Source organism: Schistocerca piceifrons, chromosome 7 (genome assembly GCF_021461385.2).
Source record: "Schistocerca piceifrons isolate TAMUIC-IGC-003096 chromosome 7, iqSchPice1.1, whole genome shotgun sequence".
Lineage (NCBI taxonomy): Eukaryota > Metazoa > Arthropoda > Insecta > Orthoptera > Acrididae > Schistocerca > Schistocerca piceifrons.
The window spans coordinates 543,780,962-543,798,496 of NC_060144.1; the positions used below are offsets into that span (position 1 = coordinate 543,780,962).

Here is a 17,535-nt window from a genome sequence, read left to right on the forward strand (position 1 = left end):
GGAATAAAATTTCCATTTGTTGAAAGAAATTTAATTTGTTTTCATCAGTTACCCACTGCAACTACTTCCACGCTCACATAGTGTGATTAAATGTGTTAATGTTTTTGATGAATCGCTAGTAAAAAAGTAATTTTTTTAAGAAAGAGACTTTGAAAGTAAATCCACGGTTCACCATACAATACCCTCCTTCCATTTACAAGACCTCCATCAGCCTGTGTCTGCACTATAGCAACTGCACACCGCGAGAACATAGTCTGCAACATAGAGGTCGATAGTGAGGATTTCTTGCAGAAGAACGGTGTCATAGAAATAATTTAAGAAATGAGTCTTCGAGACAGTTCTGATACGACTAACATTCAAAGTCGTGATGTAACTTTGTTGAACCGCCGTATGTTATGCGTTTGAGTGTGAGAGGCGACGACAGTTAAGCTGCCGAAGGTGTTCCCGCCCCCACGCCACAGGCGGCTGAGCCGGTGGGCGTGGCTGCGTGTGCCACACTGTTCTATGGCGCTGCCTGTTACTCGGGGAGTGATTACGAGGGGAGTGCTCGGCGCTTGGCTTTGAAGGTGTCACTCCAGGTTGTTTCGCGGTTTGCAACAATGCTTCGAGATTTTCCGTTTGCTCCCGAAAGCGGCCTGGCCTCCTTAATTTATCGGTTTGTATATTACACGAGAACTGTTATTCACACTCGTTGGCTTTCAGAAACGGTGTGTTTAGCACAGCAGCATGTTTCTTTTCGTTTCCATTGTTGCCTTTGTTTCTCTGCCTACGAGGTTTCTTGCTGTCAGATGGGATTTTTGCCGACGATGGCTTTTCTGGTGGGCCTCCGTCTGTTTTCGATTGACACTTGGGCCTGGTGCTTCATTGTTTCTCGAAGTAACCTTTTGTGGTGCGGGTGTTAGAATTGAACAAACTTCCATCTGCTCCTGAACTTCGCAGGCACTGGCTTGCAACGGAGCTGGCTCTTCCTCATCGTGAACGTCAGGCGTCAGAAGTTGTTGACGCTGTATTCTCGCAACTATTTCGCTTAATAGTGCAACGAAGTCCCCACTGTCGTTTACAGCATTCTCACGGGGAAACTGGAGCGAGCGATTACGGTGCAGTTTATCACCAAACGTTCAGCGGAGCGGCATACCGAACATGATTGTGATTGTCCACTGTGGGTTACATGAGCACGGCATCCATAAATGATGAGTTGGGATGGAATACACTGATGTGACAAAAGCCACGGGGCAGCAGTCTGCACACATACAGATAGCGGCAATATCGTGTACACAAGGTATAAAAGGGCATTGCATTGCATCGACAGAACTGTAATTTGTACGAAAATTAACAGACTTCGAACCTGAGGTGTAGTTGGTGCTGGACATATGGGAAATTGCATTTCGGAAATCGTTAGGGAATTTAATATTCCGAGATCCTCAGCGTCGATAGTGCACCAAGAGTTGCAAATTTCAGGAGTTACCGCCGGCCACGGTGGCCGTGCGGTTCTAGGCGCTCCAGTCCGGAGCCGCGCTGCTGCTAGGGTCGCAGGTTCGAATCCTGCCTCGGCCATGGGTGTGTGTGATGTCCTTAGGTTAGTTAGGTTTAAGTAGTTCTAAGTTCTAGGGGACTGATGACCACAGCAGTTGAGTCCCATAGTGCTCAGAGCCATTTGAACCATTTGAACCATCAGGAGTTTCCCCTCACCACGGATAATGTGGTGGTGGCTTATCTTCAGTTAACGACCGTGAGCAGCGGCGTTTGCGTAGAGTTATCAGTGCAAACAGACAAGCAACACTGCGTGAAATAACCGCAGAAACCAATGCGGAACGTACGACGGAAGTATACCTTAAGGCATTGGGGCGAAATTTGGCGTCAATGGGCTATGGCAACAGATGAGCACCTCGAGTGCCTTTGCTAACAGCGCGACGTCACCTGCAGTGTCTATTGGTTGGACCCAGACGACTGGAAAAGCGTTGCGTGATCAGATGAGTCCCGGTTTTACACGATAAGAGATAATGGTAGGGTTTGAGAGTGGCGCATACCCCAGAAAGCCATGGACCCAAATTGTCAACAAGGCACTGTGCAAGTTGGTGGTGGCTCCGTAACGATGTAGGCTGCGTTTACTGGAATGGACTGGGTCCTCTTGTCCAACTGAATCGATCATTGACTGTAAATGGTTATATTCGGAGACCATATGCAGCCATTCATGCACTTCACAAACAACGATGAAATTTTTATGGATGACAATGCTCAATATCACCGGCCCACAACTTCCGCGATTGCTTTGAAGAACGTTCTGGACAACTTGAGCCAATGCTTTGGCCACCCAGATTGGCTGACATGAAATCTATTGAACATTTCTGGGACATAATGACGAGGTCAGCTCGTGCGCAAAATCCTGCACCGGCAACACTCTGGCATTTATGGACGACTATAGCGACTGCATGTCTCAGCACTGCTATAGTGAACCTCCAATGACTTGCCGAGTCCTTGTCACATCTACTTGCTGTGCTAAGCCGGGCAAAAGAAGGTCCGACACGATATTAAGAGGTATCTTGTGACTTTTGTCTCCTTAGTGTATATGCAGTCGACAACTTCTCGTTCGTCACAGACAAAAATACCCCGTATTGAGAGCGGTACGTTAAACACTTTAACATTCTCAGCGTCGTAGCTAGAGTGCACAATCAGTACGTCACTGATACTCCCGCTACTCTGTTTAAACTTCCGCTTTCCGCGATTGTCTTCCACTGTGTTTTCACACCGGTCTCCGCTAGTGAATTTCATAAGCAATGAATAGAGAGCGAAGTCTTACTGACAAGTGTCGACAGTCTCTTCTAGAGATTTTAACTCTTCAAATAACCATTCATGAATTTCGAGTGTCATGAGGTGCAAAGCATTGAAGTCAAACGCACACTGAACAGGCAGATTAAAACTGTCTGCCGGACCGAGACTCGAACTCGGGACCTTTGCCTTTCGCGGGAAAGTGCTTTACCAACTGAGCTACCCAAGCACGACTCACGCCCCGTCGTCATAGCTTTACTTCTGCCAGTATCTCGTCTTCTACCTTCCAAACTTTACAGAAGCTCTCCTGCGAACCTTGCAGAACTAGCGCTCCTGAAAGAAAGGATATTGTGGGGACATGGCTTAACCACAGCCTGGGGGATGTTGCCAGAATGAGATTTTCACACTGCAGTGGAGTGTGCGCTGATATGAAACTTCCTGGCAGATTAAAACTGTGTGCCGGACCGAGACTCGAACTCGGGACCTTTGCCTTTCGCGGGAAAGTGCTTTACCAACTGAGCTACCCAAGCACTACTCACGCCCCGTCCTCACAGCTTTACTTCTGCCAGTATCTCGTCTCCTACCTTCCAAACTTTAGAGAAGCTCTCCTGCGAACCTTGCAGAACTAGCGCTCCTGAAAGAAAGGATATTGCGGAGACATGGCCTAGCCACAGCCTGGGGGATGTTTCCAGCCACAAGCCAGAGTTGCAAATCGCAACAGATGTGACTACAGGCAAGCTTCAAGCTCTGCGTGACAAATTTAGTGAAATTTTTGCCAACGGCTTCGGTTGTGCGAGAAATTTTTTAGCTCGTATGCTACTCATAGACAATGCACAACCAAAACTTTGTCGAGATAGGCAAGAGCACATTGCATTAGGGAACAGGTTGCTGAATAGTTACGGCAATGGCAAGCTGATGGGATCATCAAACCAATCGGTGCAACTCAGTGGTCTTTCCCATTATCCTTCGCAAACCTTCAGGACGTCTTCGACCGTGTGTTGACACGAAAGGACTGTGAACTCTCAGTTATAGACACGTACCCTTTTTCCAGCCGAGAGGAACTCGTGGACAGACTAGGCGAAGATCATTATTTTTCCAGGATAGCGTTAGCGAATGCTTACCTCGTATTGCCTTTGGATTACTACTCAAAGAAACTTTTTGTTATTAACTCTCGTGTTGGGTTACTTGAATTTCAACACCTGCCCTTCGGTAGTCCTCAGAACCAACTGTTTTTCAACACTTTTTAGAACAGGTGGCTGCCAAGGTGCCTTCTTGCTCAAATTGCGTCGATGACATTGTCGTGTCTGGACGTTATGCAGAAGAACATTTGGCTAATCTCGAGTGCCTTTTTGAGTACTGATATCGGCAGCCCTCAAGTGTGGCAAAGAAAAGTGCTTTTATTTCCCAGACACAAATAGAATATCTGGGACATGTCCTTAACGTGCAGGATATTCACCTCACCTAGACTCGTTTGCGAGCCAGCAAAGATTTGCCGTCTCCCAAACTCTAAAGGAACTACAAGCAGTGTTAGGCAAACTGGACTACAAATTTACTCCTCACGCCTCTCAGATTGCAGCTCCGCTTCACGAGTCACGGCCTAAGGATGTTCCGTTTGCATGGGCCAAGGAATGCCAGTTGGCTTTTGAGCAACTGGAACAGGCGCTAGATACTAACACGTGCCTCATACGTTTTGATCCGGCTAAACTAGTGATGTTAGCGCTTGATGCTTCTTCCATTGGCCTAGGCGCCGTTCTGTCGCATCGTGCCGGATCGACGGATCGCCCAATACCATTTGCTTCCGAACTTCTAACTAGGTTCAGGCAAATTACACTCAGACTGAAAAAGAGGCATTGGCGATAATATATGGTGTAACCAAGTTTCATCCTTACCTTGAAGGAAGGAAATTCTACTTGGTCACGAATCATAAGACACTCACATCACTCTTCCACCCAACCAAGCTTTTTCCGCCACACATGGCGCAGAAATTTCGACGATGGGCTTCACTACTGTCGAACGACAACTATGAAGGTTTGTACCGCCCAGTGGCTCAACATTCCGACGCCGATACTTTGTCAAGTCAACCGGCGGGCAAGGACGATCAGTTCGACCCCTCCGAAGCAGCGTGTTGAAGGATAGATGCTCTGGTCGCTTCCACAGTCCACAATTCTCTCATGGACTTACTTCAATGGTACAGAAACAGCTTCGGATGCAGATTTAAGCATTATGTTGAATTACATGCGCACAGGGTTGCCAAGAAGATTGAAAGACGTTCTGCCGGCCGCGGTGGTCTAGCGGTTCTAGGCGCTCAGTCCGGAACCGCGCGACTGCTACGGTCGCAGGTTCGAATCCTGCCTCGGGCATGGATGTGTGTGATGTCCTTAGGTTAGTTAGGTTTAAGTAGTTCTAAGTTCTAGGGGACTGATGACCACAGATGTTAAGTCCCATAGTGCTCAGAGCCATTTTTGAAAGACGTTCTTCGACCGGAAGTACATCGATACTTCACTCGCTGTGAAGCCTTGTCAGTACAGTGTGGTGTTTTAATGTTACACACTGAGAATGACCAAGCCTGGGTCGTCATCTGACGCATCCTACAGTAGGATGTTTTAAGGTTCAAATGGTCAAATGGCTCTAAGCACTATGGGACTTAACAGCTGAGGTCATCAGTTCCTTAGAACTTAGAAGTACTTAAACCTAACCACCTTAGGACATCACACACATCAATGCCCGAGGCAGGATTCTAACCTACGACCGTGGAGGTCGCGCGGTTCCAGACTGAAGCGCCTAGAACCACTCGGCCACTCCGGCCGGCGATGTTTTAAGGTTATTGTATTATGGACACTGGGGTGTGTTGAGGACAAAGCAGCTTTTTCGACGGCATTGTTCTTGGCCAGGGATGGAGGCCCAGACTGAAGACACGATGTCACGCTGCATCGCTTGCATGGAGCAGCAGGTGGCTCCACCTCACCGCTTTTCTGACTAGCCACGCCCCAGCAGTCTTTGTAAATGCTTGACATTCATTTTGCTAAACTTTTCTGGAACACACGATGACTTATTATAGTGGATGCCTTCAGTCGTTTTCCCTTTGTGGTTTTGATAAACTCTACTATATCGGCCCCTACTAACAGAACATTTTAATTTTTTGCATCGAGGGCTTGCCTGAAGTGCTACTGTCTGATACTAGACCGCATTTTATCTCACAGGAATTTGAACATTACTGCACCTCCAACGGTACTGAACATGTGACCACAGCGTCATTCCACTCACAGTTAACTGGTGAGGCTGAAAGTTTCGTGCGAACATTCAAGACGCAATGGAACTCACTCACGGGAGCAGGCCTTGCAACTGTTCCTTTCCGCCTACCTCTGCTGCACCCATCAATGGGGTGTACCGATCAGTGCAAATATTCACATTGTCAGATCCAAGTCGGAGTATTCTTCAGGACCTTCCGGCCCAGACAGCGATGGCAACAGGCGACTGTTTTCCATGTTCTTGGACACAACATATTCTTGAATTTTTCCCCTACAGGTTCGCTGCTCAAAAGACACTAGAACCACCTTCGCACTCTGAGACCCCTGATCCTACCGCTGCATTTCGTTTTACAGATTAAGCACGTAGCCAGGACCCAGGACTTCGGCCATCCGCCGCAGACCAAATGGCATCTCAGCCTGAGGCATTTCCCATTGAGGCGGTCGCACCCTCATCCCCGATGCCATCACCACAGCAGCCCATGTAACCGTGGGCGACGCCTCTGCGCCCTGCCGCCTTCCCAGCCAAGGAGGATCTTCCAGCGTTCGAGACTCCGGCCCTGGATGTAGGCGTGCTCTTGGGTTCGCATCGCAACCATATGCGATCAAGCCTAGGGGATAGGGGATTGCGGGGGGGGGGGGGGGGGGGGGGTCGTAAACACAGCACGCACCATCAGGCTGCAACACAGGTTTGAACAGGTCGACAATCCACTACAGAGACGGCCAGCGATTGACACATCAAGAAGCTGCAGAAGTGGCGTCGCCAGAGAAGTGATATGCGCCTGCGCCATAAGCCGGCTCCACCGCAGAGCAGGCAGATCCAAGTCAACTCGACTATCGTGAAGACCGCCTTCTACTTGCGTACTTCGCACCGCATCGTCTGCTTCAGTGTTAAGATACCAGGGAGCATCAATCAGTTAAAATGTTCTCTACGAATGAAAACATGGCTGCATTAATTTTTCATTATCTATACTACTGCCAAGTTTCGATCTTTGGGCGTGTTCAAGCACGTATCTTAAGCTTCTAGCGTCATTACTACTGTGGGTATGTGGCACAGTAGCGATATACTATACTTTGTGTACCACCACCCTCTTAAGAAAGATAAGCCCACAATTACAATAAAGTCAATAACTGGGAATAAAGCTGTACTTGGCAGCAACACAGATATTCCCAATTAGTATATGCCGTCACATAACCTCTGCTACTGGAGACTCAGTTGTATCTACAAATGCAAGGGAAAGTCACAGACTATCCTGAAACCACTGAATGGAACAACTGGAAACTAGAAATTGTTCCCTCATCCAGACAGTAGAGCAGCACCTTGATCAAGTTTAACAAGCCGACAGCACATCAGCAACGTGCTATCCAAAAAGGCCACAGTTATAGTACGATTATAGAGGAACATTAAAATAAACATCCGATTCATAGAAAAAGTTAAAGGTGATCATACAACTGGCCATTTACAACGTAGACTCATGTAAAGGCTATCTCTATATACAGTTTATGAAAAAAAATACGATCCACCACAAAGGAGTTAAGCAAATTGGTCGCAAACTGATATTCATACGGGTATCGTCGGAAAACGCAAAACTGTAAACTTTGGCGGGCAATGAGTGAATGTGTGACGCTGCAACGCAATTTCACCTTGGAGCTGGCAAGCATAGTGAATTGGGACATATCGATACCAGGACATAAAGTGTATGCTAATTTCATTCCGTGTACTTAGTTGGACAAAAAACTATGACTCGCAGACACGCGCAGGAACAAAATACACAGATGTCAGCATTTGAGATAGGATGTGCAGTTGGGCTCAAAGAGATTGGTTAGAGTAATCGGCAAATCGCTTGACATTTGAAGAGGAGTGATGTTACTATTCGACGGTGTTGCCACGAATGGGTTAACCATAGCAGAACACAGAATCGAGAAGCAAGCGGTCGATCTAGAGAGACGACTAAAGGTGAGGACAGAACAATCGTCAGGGAGGCAATCAGAGGCCCGGATTCATCATTATGATCCATCCGTCGTGCATCTGGTGTTGCAGTGACCACATAAATCATTAATAGGCGGCTGAGCTCACTGTGGCTTTTGTGCTCACTACCATTGACCTCCGTACACCAATAAACCAGTTTGCAGAGCTGTCGGACACATTCGGCCTGGAGTCTCATCGACTAGAGTAGAATTGTCTGCAATTACCCACTTCAACTGAGCCCCGACGGCTAGCAAAGTTGTGTCTGAAGACGCCCCAGACAGCTTTGGAATACCAACCTGGCCCTCGCCCGCTATAAACAATCAGGGGTAATACTCTCGGATGCCATTTCATAAGAGGGCCCTTTCGGTTGTCATCAGTGGCACCATTACAGCACAGCGTTCGTAGACGATATTGTAAACGAAGTTTTGTTGTCCTCCATGAAAATCATCCTGGGCTTATATTTCAGCAAGATAATGCCCGCCTGCAGAGGCCGAGAGTTTCTACTGCTTGCCATCATGCTTGCCAAACCCTAACTTGGCCAGCAACGCCGCCGGATCTTTCCATAACTGAGAAACTTTGGAGCATTATTCCCACCGCCCTACAAGCAGATTGTGATTTTCACGATCTAACGCTCCAGCTGGACGGAATTTGGCACGATAGCCCTAAGAAGACCATCCAACAACTCTATCGCTTAATGCCAAGCTGAGTAACTGCTTGCATAAAGGCCAGAGATGGACGAATGCGTGATTGATTTGCTCAATTTGTCAAGCTCTTCCTGTTGAATAAGGCATCCACTTATTCAGAAATTGTAATCATTATTTATCTGTATATGTAAATCGTATCTACTGATTTCCGACCTTTTCTTACAATTTCTACCTGTTAGTCTTATTTTTGTGTTAATGAGTAGATCCAGAGGACACACTCTACATCTACATCTACATGGATACTCTGCAAATCACATTTAAGTGCCTGGCAGAAGGTTCATCAAACCACCTTCACAATTCTCTATTATTCCAAATCTCGTATAGCGCGCGGGAAGAATGAACACCTATATCTTTCCGTACGAGCTCTGATTTCCCTTATTTTATCTTTGTGATCGTTCCTCCCTATGTAAGTCGGTGTCAACCAAATATTTTCGCATTTGGAGGAGAAAGTTGGTGATTGCAATATCGTGAGAAGATTCCGTCACAACGAAAAACGCCTTTCTTTTAATGGCGTCCATCCCAAATCTTGTATCATTTCTGTGACACTCTCTCCCATATTTCGCGATAATACAAAACGTGCTGTCCTTCATTGAACTTTTTCGATATACTCAGTCAGTCCTATCTGGTAAGGATCTCGCACCGCGCAACAGTATTCTAAAAGAGGACGGACAAGCGTATTGTAGGCAGTCCCCTTAGTAGGACTGTACATTTTCTAAGTGTCCTGCCAATGAAACGCTGTCTTTGGTTAGCCTTTTCTAGGTGTTCCTCACAATTTAAATTCTTCGTAATTGTAATTCCTAGGTATTTAGTTGAATTTACGGCTTTTATATTAGACTGATTTATCGTGTAACCGAAGATTAACGCGTTCTTTTTAGCACTCATGCGGATGTATTTCGAAATGCGTTGACACAGTGTAATTCACTCTATAGGCATACAATCTGTGAGTGTTACCTATAAAATAACGATACGACCACAGCAAAGCACAGTACCTGCTTCAGTCAGAAGCATACATGGATTCATTCAGAAACATACATGGATTCATCCCGTGCTTCAACTTGTGTAGACACACTGTAGTCACTGCCTTAAGTTCAGCCTGCACCGCCTCCAGAATCCACTCTACTGCAGGCCCGCGAACATTCAGCGTGTGAGGCCAAACCCATAAATTTTTTTAAAAAAATTAAACAAAAAATTCTTTCACAATTTGCGGAAAGGCTTCTCACGACCGAGCGAACACACGCCTTTCCTGGAGGCTCCGCTCAATGACCAACTGATCTCTTCGAGTTCTGATTTCCGCCAAACAGACTTCCCTAACCAGAAGGAGAAGAGCACAAACAAGTTAGCAGTATGGCCAACGTATCTCTTAGGCCTGAAGATACCAAAATAGGCAACAGTGCTGCACGTGGCCAAAGGTGGCTGTCGTCGGCTATAACGCTCATCTTCCAGTGAAACAAAAGGTAATCGACACGGGGACTTTCCACAAGACACCCGTGTCGCCATTATAGCTATTCAGACTGGTCATTAAACATTTCGAAAGCACAGTCTCGACGTTATGTAGACCTAGAAATGTGCCATAACGTCTGATGTGCCATAACGTCTGTTGACACAGGAGATCGGTTTAGTCATTGAGGCTAATCATTTGCCACTTACGTCATTATTTTTGCGACGTGCGACTGCATGAAAATCTGTCTGTCTGTTCCACTGCTACCCGTATAAAATAGTGGCTTAAAGCTACGATGTAACCATCAGGTTTGTGCACAGTGTAAATATTATGATTATGCTCGGCGTTTATGCAAAGAGTGCCATTTTAATAGCACTCATTATGTTTTCATTACAGTGTTCTGAAGGATGAATCCACGCTACAGTTTTTGCTCCCTCACAGCTCCTTCTCGTACCATGGATGTTATTCCCCTGATGTCTTAATATCTGTCATCCTGTCCTTTCTTCTTGTCAGTGTTATCCATATATTCCTTCCCTCTACGATTCTGTGAAGAACCTCCTCGATCCTCACTTGTTACCCACAAGCAGATATTTGAAGATAACTCACGGCGAGTTACTTCTGCCCAAGTATAAATTGTGTTGATAATCTGGGTAGCGAGAATCAGTCTGAAAAACTTGTAAGAGAGTTGCGTGGTCGGCTGTGCTGAGAAATTATAGTTAAGACAAGAAATTCGATACATCTAGCTCTTTCCGAGTTAATCAGCATTGAACTTAGCCAATCCGGCAGCTGCGCGTGCAATTTCAAGCGGACCGCCAGATACAATTAGTGTCAGTTGTACGACATTGTAGCGCGTGTGTCGCTCAGAAGTACGAAGCAACACCCGTTGTGAAGTACATGAAATTTATTCGCAGTCACGAATATGGACAACCATCAGCTGTATAATGGAATGACGGCAACGAAAATTTGTGCCGGACCGGACTCGAATCCAGTTTTACCACTAACTTGCACTTGTATATACATTAGACGGCCTCTCGCTATACGCGCGAAACCGAATGCGAGTGCCGGTTCGGCACAAACTTTCATTGCGTCATTCCATTATACAGCTGATGGTTGTCCATACTCACAACTACGAATACATTTCAGTGGCAGTTATTTTCGGAGCACATATGACAGCTGACAATACTGCTCAGCCTTTGACCTGGGTTCGATCCTTACTACCGTCCTATATCTCTCTTATTCGGTCTTAGGAAACCAAACCAAGGACACATTTGGCGACACCGTCTTTGCCGGAACGCTTGAATCTGCTTGAAAAACTGCCTGATTGGCTAACATCAATGCTAATTAACTCGCAAACGGCGCAACGTATCGAATTTTTTTTCTTAAAGATAGTTTGTCGGCACAGGCTACACTGCAACCCACTTACAAAATTTTCAGACTGTTTCTGACCGTCATCTATGTGTTGGAAATCTGATTCCATATCCATCGTTCCCAGTAGGGTACTCTTCGGTTTATATTTCGGTAGTCCGACGATGCGGAACAACGTCCACCAACAATTAAGTACTTTACATTAATAGCTGAACGTCGTTGGGTTCATTAGGGCCTCTGTTGGAACACCTGAAGACCTAAGTTGAATAAATGTTGTAAATTTTAATGCAGTTAACAGATATTTTACAGTGTAAAGAAAATAAATATTGAGGAACTTTTGTAGTAAAATGTAATTCATAAAACTATTAATGCTTATGGACACCGTTTGGCGCTGTCTTTGCAAGCATTTAACGCTCTTAGTTAACATAATCTGTTCCTTCATTTTATAAATGTTTGTACTGACTGTAGATATGCCCTCAGTACTTTGAAATGAAGAGTGACTGCACAACATTATCGTAGGCCAGAACAGTTGTTTGCAATCGGTCCCATTCCTGAAATGTCCCACTCATATTTATGAAAGGACTAAAGTGGAGCAATTTTGGTCGAATTTGGAAGTGCCACTACCAAATAGCAAGCGTTTCTCGTTCTCTCGTAGGCGTCAGTTCGGACGTTGGCTCCGACACTTGGAAGAAGTTCCGATTTATTGCCGAATTGAAACGACTACAAGCTAGTACTGCGTCGACCAACCACAGCAAGTCTTTTCACATTCACGGATTTGTTTCGTAACAGAAATACATTTGGCTGGACTGGAGGGCTGCTTCCGCGAGCGTTGAGTGTAAAGGGGTACATAACGCCTGTTCCAAGAACTGTAGTTAAATTTTCTTTAGGAGCGCTACACTGCGTTAAATATGTTCGCTGGTTACTATGGCGTTCATTGTATCACACGGTATTTGGCTCTTTAAATCTCACTGAACTGTAAGCTACTATCCAACATGTTTTCAAGATTCTCAGCTTATGAAGCACTGTCCTTAATTAAGTCAATTTTATTATTTCTTGGCGGCCGGAGTGGCCGAGCGGTTCTAGGCGCTACAGTCTGGAACCACGCGGCCGCTACGGTCGCAGGGTCGAATCCTGCCTCGGGCATGGATGTGTGTGATGTCCTTACGTCAGTTTTAAGTAGTTCTAAGTTCTAGGGGACTGATGACCTGAGAAGTTGTCCCATAGTGCTCAGAGCCATTTGAACCATTTTGTTGTTTCCTACATCACACAATTTTCCCTTTTGAGCATTCAGATTCTCGTGTACCTGACCACGTCTTTAAACACTGAAGCCCCAAAGAAACTGGTGTAGGATTGGGTACTCAAATACAAAAATATGTAGACAGGCAGAATACGGCGCTGAGGTCGACAACACCTAAATAAGACAACAAGCGTCCAGCGCAGTTCTTAGATCAGTTACTGCTGCTTCAATGGCAGGTTATAAAGATATAAGTGAATTTGAATGTGGTGTTATAGTCGGCGTACGAGCGTTGGGACATAGCATCTTCGAGATAGCGATGAGATTTTCCTGTACGACCATTTCACGGGTGTACGGTGAATATCAGGAATCCGGTAAAACATCAAATCTCCGACCTCGCCATGGCCGGAAAAAGATCGTGCTAAAAAGGGATCAAAGATGAGTGAAGAGAATCGTTCAACGTGAGAGAAGCGCCACCCTTCCGCAAATTGCTGCAGATTTCAGTGCTGGTCCATGAACAAATGTCAACGTGCGAACCATTCAACGAAACTTCATCGTGTGGGATTTCGTAGTCGAAGGCTCACTCGTTTACCCTTGATTACTGCGCGACACACAGCTTTACGCCTCACCTGGGCCTGTCAACACCAACATTGGACTGTTGATGACTGGAAACATGATCGGACGAGTCTCATTTCAAATTGTATAGTGCGGTTACTAATCCATGGACCTTGCATGTTAGCAGGGGACTGTTCAATCTGGTGGAAGCTCTGCAATAATGTGGGGCTCTGCAGCTGAAGTGGTATGGGATCCATGATACATCTAGATATGACTCTGACAGGTCACACGTACATAAGAATCCTGTTTGATCACCTGCATCCATTGATGTCCATTGAGCATTCTGACGGATTTGTGGAATCCCAGCTGGACAGTGGGACACCTCACAGGTCCTGAATTGCTACGGAGTGGCTGCAGGGACACTCTTCTGAGTTTAACACTTCCCACACATGAACATTATTGAGAATTTCTGGGATGCGTCGCAACGTGCTGTTCAGAAGAGATCTCCACCCCTTCGCACTCTAACGGATTTATGGACAGCCCTGCAGAATTCATGGTGTCAGTTCCCTGCAGCACTACTTCAGATTTTAATCGAGTTCATGCCATGTCGTGTTGCGGCACTTCTGCGTGTTTCGAGGGTGCTACACGATATTAGGCAGGTAAACTAGTTTCTTTGGCTCTTCAGTGTGTCCAGCGTTGTAGCGAGAGACAGACTGGTATTCCTTGTCACTGAAAAACCTGTATTTTTCGGTGGTCTTGAATATATTATCGGCAGACACGCCATCAAAATGCAGAGTAATTGCTCATTTCCGACAATTATCAGTTACACAGAACGAGATTTTCACTTTGCAGCGGAGTATGCGCTGATATGAAACTTCCTGGCAGATTAAAACTGTGTGCCGGACCGAGATTAGAACCCGGGACCTTTTCCTTTCGCGGTAAAGAGCTCTATCATCTGAGCTACCCAAGCACGACTCGCGCCCCATCCTCACAGTTTTCCTTCTGCCAGTACCTCGTCTCCTACTTTCCAAACTTCACAGAAGCTCTCCTGCGAACCTGGAAGAAAGGTTATTGCGGAGACATGGCTTAGCCACAGCCTTGTGGATGTTTCCAGAATGAGATTTTCACTCTGCTGCAGGAGAGATTGCATGGGCGCTTAATTATTTATAATGAATGCAAATAACTTTAATTTTAGTAGCTGATTGTCCGATTACGAAGTCTCGCAAACGGTTGGCCGTGACTAGTATTACTCCGCAATCTGACTGCATAGCATAACAACAAAGAATGAAAGGAAATTTACGTTAACACAATTAATTAATTAAGTCCCCAGCAACTATAAAACCTACGAAACAACAAAACACAAGTGTAGCTGTTCTGTGTGTGGGAGTGTGATTCAACGTACACATCTGGCACGGTTCTTCCTCAATAAGACAAGATATTTTAAACACCATTTATACTGAAGTAATTAAAAAAGAAAAAACCAGAAATACTATAATTGCACATAGAAACCAGAAATACAGTCTAATACAAGAACACGAGCCAGATGCTTGTTGACTGAACCTGTGACCAAGAGGCATTATTGTTTAAGACATTGAAATAATAAAAAAAAGGAATTTTTTACCTTCATATATATTGACGAAAAGCACACTCTGATCATTACAGCATCCCAAATCCAACAATATCTGGTGTCTAGCCCATCAAAACAATATGACAACATCTGAACAAGCACTCTCCATGAGAACTTCTCAACAACGACTCACCACTGCTACATCTCAACAAGCACTGCGTACTGCTACTTCTCAATAAGCACTGCCAGTGGAGGCGGCTGAATAATACTCTTTGGCGCAATGTCTGGCGCTGTGACTCAGTGTAGCCACCTTTTAAGATTCTGTGAAGTTTGGAAAGTAGGAGATGAGGTGCTGGCACAAGTAAAGCTGTGAGGTCGGGGCGTGAGTCGTGTTGGGTAGCTCAGTTGGTAGAGCACTTGCCCGCGAAAGGCAAAGGTCCCGAGTTCGAGTCTCGGTCCGGCACACAGTTTTAATCTGCCAGGAAGTTTCATCAGTTATACAATCGAGACGACCGTGGGTTTGCCTGGTACAGAATGATGCAGGCATAATGCGAAACTGATGTTACAATCGCCGGACAGGTTTTGTATCCGGATTCATCCCATCACCACAGTATTAATCATTAATCGCGTTAACACCTGGTTTCTCCTTTCGTATTCGGCCCTAAGCGTCTTTCTACCGTTTGTACCGTTGTACCTTTTGCAAGCTTCCTTGAGGCAAACAGTGTACACTCGAACCTCGATACAACTCTTTCCGTTGAGACTTCGCAGCCAGAGCACTTCCCCCTTCGTAGTAGCTATGAGTGATTTACTTATTTTATTTATGCGTTTACAAGTCCTTTAGAACCTGTCAGATGGTGTAAATGATACTTTAAAAACATGAAAATTAACATGCAGATGTCCCCACGATGAGTGCCAAATTGTAGTGAATTGATATCCACTGGATTTAATATGCAAATGACACTACAATGTGCCAAATAAAATCAATGAAGGAATAACATATAAGACATTTACGTTTTTTAGTATTATTTTATTAATATAAATATACGTTTGAGGGCAGATTTCAGTGAACTGAGAGAAGACTCAGTAACTAAAATAGCAAGGGACTACCATATTTCAGCGTTTGACAGAACCAGTTTCTCATTAAGGCATGCGTGGCAGATGCAAGGTTTTTGAGATGCATCGATCGTCAATCGTTCTTTTGTGTGGCGGCACTTTGGCAGTCGTAAGCTTTCGTCTTCCACGACGTGCGTCGCTACAGCGGCACTCCGTGTGGCTTAACTCGTTCCTTTTTCCGTGTTGTCCGACGTAACCTCTCAGCTATAGCACACTGTTGCGGCCAACACATTATTCCTGGTCAGGCACTAATAGTGGCTGTTGTCGGCGGTTATTGTCGGTCAGAAGCAGTGTTAGCGTACTATTTGGAGGCTGAGATCAGACAAGCATGTGGCGTCGGATGCGTAAGGATTGAACGGCAAAGATTCGTCCATTGACCATGGAGCAAAAATGAATATGTCACAAAGTGAAGATAACAGTTGGTGTGAAAGCAGGGATTTCATTCAAAAACTCCGAAGATATAGTCGACAGTGTCTAGCATGCCTGCAGACGACAGTCTCACTGTCTCTTCTGCTCCCACCGCCTCATTCTGTGTGTGCACTGTCTGCTCTCTACATGTCCACTCACATCAATCGGTGACTGACCGACGGATCTGTAGCTGTCTTAGGTGTCTCTTCACAACCGTGTCCATTATAATTATCCGGGCTGTTATGCCGTGGTCGGTCTCCGACTGCGGGAGACATCTTCAAGGGGGTCCGTAGCTTGATGGAAATGAACAGGTTGGAGCAGCTGTTGCTCGCGCTAAATAGCTCCAAACCTACATTCTAGACCACGGAGTTTTTTGAGAAGGTGTTATCCGTAATGTCGACAGCCATATTACAATCGACGGGTTATACGTAGCCGATAATTTTTGGATGAAAATTGTTCGCAAGGGATGAATGAGCTCGAGGATATAACAAGAAGGGAAAATTGAAGTGATGCTTTCAAAAATTATGTTTCAACTTTCGGCTAACAATTTATCGAGATAGTTTCTTAAGTTACAGGAGGCGTTGTGTAGGGCAACCGCAGGTTTCAGCTCTTCTGTAGTGGTTCAAATGTTTACGATTTGATCATCTAAGTTGCCTGTGTCAGTCGCAGATTCATCGTGCAAAAAGCAGTGAAAAACACGATGTGTCTCAGTTCGTAAGCAACGTTGTGTGAAGAGCATGGAGAGTCGCTGCGCTAAAGATAAGCACGTCAACCGTCCAGAAAACGGTATCAGAGAAATAAAGCATCAGGAACAGCGGAAGTAACCGACCCACCTGACGTCGTACGTGATTTTTCCGCACTGCCAAGTGAACAGCACTTGTTGGCAACTCAATAAACAACGGTGGCCGCTTCGGACTGCTGTCGTGAGACATGCGCCGCGACCAGCACGCTGGTACAATGTGTTTGAGCTCCCATAAGTAGTCGGCCATCCAATCCTACCCTCCGCAATACTGTATCATAGCAACACAGCCAATGCATAAGGTCGTTGAGGTGACTATGACGTCAGCAAACAGAGTAATGCCAGAGTCGAGAAGTAAGTCACAACTGAGGGAAAACTGGTTAACCTTGTAACGAGCCTCGTGGAATAGGCGAAGGCTTCCAGGACTGAAGC

At 45.6% G+C, this 17,535-nt stretch overlaps 1 non-coding gene across 1 annotated transcript; it reads left to right on the plus strand.

Annotated features, from left to right (window-relative positions):
* Positions 1-15,233: 15,233 nt before the first annotated feature.
* Trnas-cga lies at positions 15,234-15,307 on the plus strand. The gene has a single exon. It is a non-coding gene; the product is annotated as a tRNA-Ser (tRNA).
* Positions 15,308-17,535: the final 2,228 nt, after the last annotated feature.